Source organism: Dioscorea cayenensis, chromosome 9, assembly GCF_009730915.1.
Source record: "Dioscorea cayenensis subsp. rotundata cultivar TDr96_F1 chromosome 9, TDr96_F1_v2_PseudoChromosome.rev07_lg8_w22 25.fasta, whole genome shotgun sequence".
Taxonomy (NCBI): Eukaryota; Viridiplantae; Streptophyta; class Magnoliopsida; order Dioscoreales; family Dioscoreaceae; genus Dioscorea; species Dioscorea cayenensis.
Genome location: NC_052479.1, coordinates 27,884,088 through 27,894,074, shown reverse-complemented (window position 1 = coordinate 27,894,074; position 9,987 = coordinate 27,884,088). Strand labels below are relative to the sequence as shown.

Sequence of the window (9,987 nt, the reverse complement as noted above, 5' to 3'; positions counted from 1 at the left end):
AAAACTAGGGGAAACTCTAGCTCTTTCAAGTCTGTGCTACAGTAATTTTTGAATGGGACTTTTCGTAGAACTTGTTTGACACTTGTAACATCTTTGTAGATGATAAGTGCTTGCGTATAAGTATTACTAAGTAGACTTTTCATACATTAAGCATCAATTTTATCAGATTTTATGTCTTATTCGTGTGTATTTGCGTTTTTTTGTGCATTTAGGGTTGTGGAGACAAGTTTGGAAAAAATGAATCAAAATTAGATAATGGACCGAATTATTGAGGAAACCTTGGACCAAACAAGGATCAAGGCAGAAGTTGTGCTCATAGACATGTGGGTGTGTGGCAACCTCCAAAATGTTCAAGTGATTACACAAAGTAGAGGGGCACAAAGGCAGTCACACTCATTTGTTCCAACTAGTGTATATTGTCAAGAGCTTCATCAATGTGTTTGAAAGCAAGATGGGACATGATCTACCACATGAATGCGTGCCCAATCATGCGGCCTCGATGAAGAAATTGAAGTCAGGAGTACTATAGTAAAAGTAATGTAGCAGTTGCTGTAAAAAATTAATGTAGCAAACTACTGTAGCAGTTACTGCTCACAGCACACAGGAAAATTGAAGCCTGGAAATCCACACGCCCGTGTGGAATTTCCACAGGGTCGTGTGGATGCCCGATTTCAGCCCTTTAAATACTGCTTTGAGAGTTTAATTTTGGGATCTTCTTCCTACTTTTGCCTATCTTTTGGGTAGAGCTCAGTTATTGTTTGGAGAGGTTTTTGCTCGGATTTTGGAGTGTTCATACGACATTCGACATCGATTTCCTTCAGAGGAGAGTTATTGGGGGAGCTTCCGATGGCTTGGATTCAGCGGGGTGTGCCCTAATCTTGGTGAAGGAGTCTTTGGAGAAGACGAGGAGGCTCTTGAAGATTCTCGACACGGACGACAAGGGGGTTATTCTATGGATTGCTTGCACTTATTTTTGATATTATCTTGGATTTTGTGTTGCACCATGGAGAGCTAAACCCCTAGTAGATGCTTGAACTTATAAATTCTAGGATGATTTTCTTTAATTGACTTCAATTATGTTTCCCTTAATTGATGTTTTAATTGAGTTTCAATCTTGTGTGTTTATTGATTTGATTTTTCCTTAGAGTAACACTAGGTTTGAGAATCTATCTAGGTAATCCTTTTGAATGAGTGGCACTTCATTAGGAATAGACTTAGCAAGGTTGAAGAGTGTTGAGAGGGTGAGTCGAGAGGTAGCAGAATGTCCCACCTCTACATTCCATGAGTTCTTTATAATCATGATAGAGTGAAGTGCTAAGAGACAAACTCCACTGGGGATTAGTTGCACGAGCAACAGAGTGAAGTGTTGAGTAATCTTAGTGCTTGGGCTTAATCGTGATTAGAGGTCTTTCGCCTGGACCAAAGGGTTAGATCTAGGTTAGGGAATACGGTTTATCACTTGGAATACCTAGAGCTTCAAGAAGTCCCATACAGTGTGAGGTGTTGAGAGTATCCTTTTTCGCGGGGGTATAGTATTTAGAGTAATCTTTAGTGCCAGGGCCTTCCCATTTTCCCTAAAGGGAGAGCAAAAATAGTGGTTGCATTCATTGCCTAGAGCATCGATCATTAATTGGGAGGAGATGGTGGAAGCTTTCCTAGCTCAATATTTCCCTCCTGGAAAATCTGTGAAGCTCAGGAATGAAATATCTTCTTTTGTGCAAGTGGAATTGGAGTCTCCTTTTGAGACATGGGATAGGTTCAAGATCTCCTGAGGAAATGTCCTCACCATGGGTTCCCCAAATGGATGATCATCCATACTTTCTACAATGGTTTGAACCCAAGAACGAAGCAACTACTTGATACTACAGCAAGAGGTACCTTAGGCAGTAAAACCCCAGAAGAAACCCGACAGCTCATTGAAGAGATGGCTATGAACAATTATCAGTGAAATATACAAGACAAGAAGAAGGTAGCCAGACTTCATGAGATTGATGTAGTGACATTATTGGCAGCCTAGGTTGAGTCCTTGAGTAAGAAGTTAGACACTTTAATTTCTCCTAGAGTGGCATCAGTGATGAGTTGCACCGGGTGTGGGGGTGGACATGCTTCATCTGATTGCCCAATTACTATTGGTGGTACAACTTCAGTGGAACAAGTGAATTTTGTAGGAAATGCAATGAGAGGTCAAGGAAATCCATATAGCAATACCTATAATCTGGGTTGGAGGAGTCACCCAAACCTTTCTTGGAGTAATCAGGGGTAACAAAAGACTACTACATAACCTGGTTTCCAACAACAAGCCCCGAATGTGGAGAACAGAGTTTCATGGTTGGAAAACCGGATGACTGATTTGCAGAAGGCTTTGACCAAGTTCATTAGATCTTCAGACACAAGATTTCAGTCAGTTGAAGCCACACTTCGCAACCACACCGCATCCTTACATCACTTGGAGAACCAAGTGGGTCAAATCGCGAAGTCACTTTCAGAAAGACCACAGGGTAGTTTAGCTAGCACCACAGAGACAAATCCAAGAGAACAATTAAATGTGATCACTTTGAGGAGTAGTCATGAAGTTGAGAGTAAGCTCCCTAATGAAAAGATGATGGTTGAGTCACCCAAAGAAGTGAAAGTTAATGAAGGATCTAAGAAGAAAGAGGTGGCAGCCCTACTTTACAAACCAAGAATTTCTTACCCTTCAAGGATGAAAAATAACCAAAATGATGAGTAATACAAGAAATTCCTGGGTCTATTCAAGCAGTTGTACATCAACATCTCATTTGTGTAGGTGTTGTCTCAAATGCCTCGCTATGCAAAGTTCCTTAAAGGCCTCTTGACCAACAAGATGAAGTTGGAGGAGAGTGCATCTATGATCTTAGATGCTTTATGTTCGGCGGTGTTGTGAAAGAATATGCCGAACAAGAAGAAAGACCTTGGTAGCTTCATCATTCCATGCAACATCGATAATTTGGGTGAAGAGAAGGCATTGGCGGATTCACGGGTTAGCATCAATGTCATGCCTTATACATTCTTTCAGAAGCAAGGTTTGAGAAAACCTAGACCCACTCGGATGACACTTTAGTTAGCCGAGCAATTAGTTAGATGTCTAAGGGGCATCATTGAGGATGTACTTGTGATGGTTGATAAGTATGTTTTTCCTGTAGACTTTGTGATGTTAGATGTTGATGAGGATGTTGAGGTTCCATTGATACTTGGGAGGTCATTCATGTGTACTTCCAAAGCTCTCATTGACATGGACGGTGGGGAATTGACATTAAGGGTTGGAGATGACAAGTTGATATATCGCCTCGCTGAAGCAATGCGACATTCTCTTAACTTTAATGATACTTTGTATTTTCTTAACACCACTAATGAGTTGATTGATGATTATGTGTAGGAAATGTGGTGTCCGGAGCCATTAGAGGGGTGGCTAGATAAAGAAGTGGAGAATGAAGAAATTTTATCACTTGGTCTAGAGGACAAGGTACAACCTACTCCGAGAGCAATAAAGAGGATGATCCAAAAGCTTAAGAGGATAAGGAGACGCCACAAGAAGCACCCTAATGCTAGTGGGGAGGAGCATTCATGAAGTGAGGGTGTCAAACCCTTATTTGGTAACAAACTCGATCATTCATCCTCTAACCTGCAAAAATTATGCTCATCATGCTTTCAAGTTGTAGGTAAGAGGGTGAATTTTCTTCATGAACCCCCGTGAGGTAAGAGTGCGTATATGAAGCTTAGTGACATTAAACAAGCGCTTCTTGGAGGGAACAAAAGTCTTTATTGCTTTTCTAGGTCTTAGTTTAGTTTCTGCATGAATAAATGCCTAGTGTCAGTGTTTTGAACATAATATGCTATTGTTATGATTTTCTCGTGGATCATTGGTGTTTTATCATGTTTCAATGTGATTGGCGAAGTTTTAGGTCGTTTGAGCGAGTTTTCATGAGTTTCTAGTCAATTTTTCACTGAATTCACAGCTTCTATACGTTGTATTTGACTTGTAGAATTTTTCTATAGAAGCTGCAGGTTTTTAAGCAATCCAGAGAAGACACACGGCAGTGTGGAAATTCCACACAGGCATGTGTTTCCTTTAAGAGCTCATCTTCTCCATCTCGAGAAGACACAGGGTGAGGGCCCTTGTGAGTAACCCTGTGAAGGGCATACGCCCGTGTGGAATTTCCACAGGGGTGTATGGATCTCTGTAGAGCAAACCTTTTCCATCCCAAGAAGACACAGGGGCATGTGGCTGCCCGGCCTGTGAGTACCCCTATGAATCCACACTCCTGTGTGGAATTTCCACAGGGCCGTGTGGAAATGATAAGTGCTTGTGTGATAAGAATGTGAAGTATTTCTTTTCTTATGTTGAGCATTACTTTTATCAGGTTTTAGCGCTAATATGTTTGCATTTATGTTACTTTCATGCACATAGGGTTGTGAAGCCGAATGTTAGAGAAAGAAGCCAATATAGATCGTGAATGCACCATTTGGAGAAAATCTTGAGAAGGATCAAACGTGAAGACATAAGTCAGGTTCAAGATGAGAGAATGTGTGCCAACCTCCTCGTAGTCAAGTCAGCACAATGATTTGGAGGGGCACAAAGGTAGTCACATTCAAGTATTCCGGCTTGTGCATGTATAGCATGATCTCCACCAATATAGTCGTTTATCGAAGAAGTAAAGCGATCTACGACGTAAAAGTGTGCCCGTTTAAGTTATCTTGATGAGAATATGGATTCGAGAGTATTTTGGGTAGTACTGTAGGAAAAACACCGTAGTAGTTCACTGTAGCAAATACTGTTCACAGTCGGCTGAGAAAAGTGATTTCAAGAGAATCCACACGCCGTGTGGAAATTCCACAATCCCTTGCATTAATTCCACACGTCCTGTGGTGAATCCACAGGGGCGTGTGGATTCCCCATTCTAGCCCTATTTAAAGGCCGATTTCAGCCCCTAATTTCAGCATTCTTTTCTCCATCTTTTTCCTAACTTAAGAGAGGACGGCGGCTAGGGTTTGGAGAGCTATTGGCCAGGGATTGGAAGAGGTTCTATGGCTCTGACATCGCACTCCGTTTGGAAGAAGGTTAGTGGGAGAGCTTTCGTCGGCACCAATCCGGCGAGGTGTATCCTAGGCCGGACAAAGGGACCCTTGGATGAGTAGAGGCTTCTCCACAAGACCATCGTCATGACTATCGAGGGGATTTTTTTTGGATTACTTATTTTTATATTTAATTTCATTGATTGTAACTAGCTCCATGGAGAGCTAACCCCCTAGTGGGTAATTGGATTTGTGAACCCTAGGATGTATTTGTTTCATTAACCCTTGTTATTATGCTTTCATTAATTGATGTTTTATTTGAATTCCAATCTTGAATGCTTGATTGATTAAATGCTCCCTTAGAGTGACACTAGGGTTGAGAGTTCACCTTGGTAACCCTTGTGAGTGAGTGACACACCACGAGAGTTAGACAAAGCTAGATTGGGGAGGGTTGAGAGGGTGAGTCGAGTGGTAGCAGAGCGTCCCCTTTCCCCTCTGGTGTGATTTATCCTACCTCTACTTCCTCGAGTTCTTTGCGGTTATAGTAGAGTGAATGGGCTAAGAGATGACCTTCCGCTGGGGCTTACTTGCGGAGGCAAAGGAGTGAAGCGTTGAATGGATTTTAGCACCTAGGGCTTAATTGTGACTAGGGACCTTCCACCTGGACCAAAGGATTAGGTCTACATCTAGGAAGAGGATTTATCACTTGGAATCCCTAAAACTCATTGCGATTCTGTACGAGTACGAGGTTGAGAGATTGTTCAATTTCTCCTCCGAGACATGTATAGAGTTAGGCATGGTTGGCCTTAGATTTGGAACCATGTATTGAAGGATCTCCATGACTCATTAATGCATTAGTTAGAAAGCATAATAGAGGGTTTTGCACTTGAAATGATTGTCCTAAGCGGAACAATATCCGGGTACCGCATTTATATCGATTGCCTTACCTCCCCTTTACTTGTGCTATCTTTCTTGTCTCTTTTACTTTTGTTACATTACATTTTGTCACACAACTATTATTCACTTTTTGCTTAGTTAAGAAACAATTTAAGTGTTTTTATTCCCTACTCTTTGTGGATACGATACCCACTCATCTGGATTTATTACTTCGACAAACCCGTGCACTTGCAGGACATACGCAAGGGGCGTTGTCAAGAACACTTAAGAAAAGTTTTGAGAGAATAGAGAAGCCACAGGGGCGTGTGGGTACCCTTGTGGGTCAGGCACACGGGCGTGGGTAATTTCCATACGACCGTGTGGATGCGTTCAGCGGCCAAAGTGGCCATTCCGAGAGCACATAGGGGCGAGTGGATGCCCTTGTGAAGTTCCCATGTGAAGGCACACGGGCGTGGGTAATTTCCACACACCCGTGTGGATGCACAGAACATAAAAGGCTGCGATTTCGCTTTATAATCTACTTGTGCCTCTTCATATTTTAAACACCTCCACACTGAAAGAACATTTTCCTTCATCTTTCCGACTTTCTCTCCATCTATTTAAAGAGTTTTGGTTTGTTTTCCGGCTGTATTCGAAGTTTTTGACTCTTACTTCGTCGGTAAGCTTCCCTTTCTCGTTTCCTCGCCCTTTTTTTCTTTTGTTTAATGTGCTGGATTTTGCTTGGATTTCATGTCTAAAGTGTGGTGAATACTTATATGATGTATTTAGTGCCTTTTTGCGATATATTGTGGATTTTTCTCAAGCCTCAGCCGTACTGTTATTGCGCCCCAAAGATTCACATGGGCGTGTGGAATTTCCACACGACCGTGTGGATTTCTGCAAAATTGCTTTTTAAGAAATTGGCCAGCAAACGTCCTAGTCACGCTAGATTCAAGCATTTGTCGAAGCTCAAGTTTGGCCAGTCGCACTGTCCAAACTTGAGTGCTTTGAGGGAGATTCCGTTTGGGCGATGAGATGGCACAGGAGGTGGATGAGCTCCTCTTTGTGGGTAGTTGGTGATGTCTATTGTCCATCTTTGAGCCAGCTATCCGTATGTTAATATTGGAGGTGCTTGCATCTTTTTGAGTTTGACCGATCATACTCCAGTTTCACGAGCATCGATGCTATACAGTTTAAAGCTTTCGGCTAGTACTATGGCATGAAAGTGACGCAGTTTTCTATGCAACTCGGTCTATATGATGAGGACTACATTGACATTAAGGGGTATGAGTAGTTATCGACCGACTATCTTGGTAGTTAGACTACGTAGCGCACTTATATGATGCTATGTGGCTAGGGATAGTATGAGCCTACATACCTCTCTCGACCGGCCTATAGATTTATCCACGCCATTCTCAGCCGATCCGTGAACGATCGTGGTGATAGTACAAAAGTTCTTAGTTGACAGGAGCGACTGTATTTGTATTCGATGGTATAGAGCAAGCCACTCCACCTGGGACACATTATGGGTGAGTACCTACGTCACCAGGGACAGTATGCCAGAGTGGGAGTATTATTCTCAGGCCCGTACATCACTAAACTCATCATGGGGATGGGTTTGCTCGAGGTGATCAGAGGGTCCGAGAAGATCATCGTTTCATCTCCTCCCAGCTTGGAGACTATGAGACTTATGGATTTGGTGTGCAGATATGGGCCGAGCACCTATTTGATGATCATGCCACCACCAAAGATAGCCGAGGGTGAGGATGATGAGGCAGAGGGATCCCAACCTGCTCCTTAGCCACAGCAGGAGCAGATGGACACCGAGGCACCCCTTGCAGCACAGGAGCCATCTCTAGTGCGTATTTTGCGTCATCTCGAGCCCATGATCATTTTGAGGGGCTCGAGAGTGTCTGAGGACTATTACAGACTAACTTGGCTAAGGTTCATGTGGCTCAGGCTGCAAACCATGCTAAGGTGATGGTGTGTCTCAATACTCATTCATTAAAACTTATGAAAACTCAAGTTCAACACCTAAGGGACTGTTTTAGCATTGTTTTGGTTTGAATTTAAAAAAAAAGAATAATTTGTTTATACATTGGGGATGGGAAGAGCTATCACCTATGAAGTATGAAGATACTCTCATAAGTCGAATACTAGTTATGCCCTAATGAGAGAAAGAGCTATCTAATAGGATGAGTGAAAGCTACTACCCTGGTAGAAAGAGCTACCACCTCGAAAGTATGAAAGCCACCTTGGCGTCCACCTAGGAAAAGGCTACCTTAGAGGATGTGTGAAGCTACTACCTTCTCTTTTTGTTTTTAAATAAGTCCTCTTTAATAAGAACTTTGAGGAGTACATGTTAGGTTGACTTAAGTGAGTTTACACACACTTACACAATATTCGGTTTGTTATCCTTTTTTATTTAAGTTTTTAGCTAGAGCAATGATGTTGCCTATTTAATTTTTAAATTTTCCATGCTTTTAGAATGCCACTTTTGCATACTTTTGGTAAACCTAAGGCTGAGTACTTTCAATTTGTCCTCTTAGATGCTCTAATGTTTTATTTTTGCTTGAGGAAAAGTAAAAGCTTAGGTGTGGGGGAGCTTGATAAGTGCTTGTGTATAAGTATTACTAAGTAGACTTTTTATACATTGAGCATCACTTTCATCAGATTTTATGTCTCATTCATGTGTATTTGTGTTCTTTTGTGCATTTAGGTTGTGGAGCCAAGTTTGGAAGAAAGGAAGCAAAAATAGATTATGGACGCAATTGTTGAGGAAACTCTTGGACCGAATAAGGATCAAGGCACAAGTTGTGCTCATAGATATGTGGGTGTGTGCCAACCTCCAAAATGTTCAAGTGAATACACAAAGTGGAGGGGCACAAAGGCAGTCACACTCATTTGTTCCAACTTGTGTAACATTGTCAAGAGCTTCATTGATGTGTTCTCCGCAAGTGTACGGGTCACACACAAGTAATACAGTGGTACATTAAAAGGGGTAGGATTGTCGAACCTTAAGGACTGGGACTTAAAGTACTTATCTATCTTCTGATGTCTAGTTAAGCAAAGATTGAGGTGAAATTGAATTAAGAATCAATAGTGAAAGAGTGAATGATGATAGAAATTGGGGGATTAGGATTGTGTTATCAACAACAAGAAAGCAATGCCCCGGGATGATCCCTATGAGTTATAGTATGTTGACTTGATTATAATGGTTACCAGGTACATTCTATGATTCAAGTATATGCCCTAAAACAATGTTGCATCTATGGTTCTCAAACACACCAAGTTATACCAAGATAACTAGATTACCAAGGCACTTGTGCAATTCAAGAAATCAATATATGCAAACACAAGATTAAACACAAGAAACTCAAAGAACTCCGTAATAATTAACAATCATGTAGTCAAAGAATACAAAACCATGTAGTTCAACATCTCGGGGCAACATAGACGATTAGCCACTTATGAATGGGTACAACAAGAAAGACATAAATGAATGGTAAGAAAAAGAAGACATGACTGCCTTCCACTCAAGATGATCTTCATTGTCAAGCTCCGTATGCTCAACCCCACTTCTTTTATGCCTCCAACTCCTCCTTGATCCCCTTAGAGTGTGTGGTGAAGCCTCATCTTCGCCCTCTTCAATGTCCTCCCGGTGGAGAGTTGATTCCCTGGACAAAGATGAAAGCAAAACCCTAAAAAATGGAGTTAAAGGGCTATCTTCGAGCTTGACACAGTCTAAGCATGATCGTGCTTCGACCGTATTTCCATGGGTTGCCTTTGAGTAAATTAGCTAAGTGTTCACCTAAGATATCAGTGTGAGATAGTGCGGTCGTGCTTGGTGCATGTTTCCATGCACATGATCGTGCTAGGAGCCACCAGCACGTGCTTCCCCCGTTGAGAAGAACAAAAACTCCAGCCTAAGATATTCAGGAGAAGGGACACGATCGTGCTTCGACCATGTTTGTGTCGGTGTCACACCCCTACAAGCCTTTTCACTTGATCCGCACTAAACTGGGAGATTCACTTGGACAAAGCACGACTGTGCTCTGCTCGTGTTGAGCTTGAACACTT

The 9,987-nt window shown here is 42.0% G+C and overlaps 1 non-coding gene across 1 annotated transcript; it reads right to left on the bottom strand.

The window, feature by feature from the left end:
* Positions 1 to 1,688: 1,688 nt before the first annotated feature.
* On the bottom strand, positions 1,689 to 1,794 carry LOC120269885. Its single transcript, XR_005539513.1, has one exon. It is a non-coding gene; the product is annotated as a small nucleolar RNA R71 (small nucleolar RNA).
* Positions 1,795 to 9,987: the final 8,193 nt, after the last annotated feature.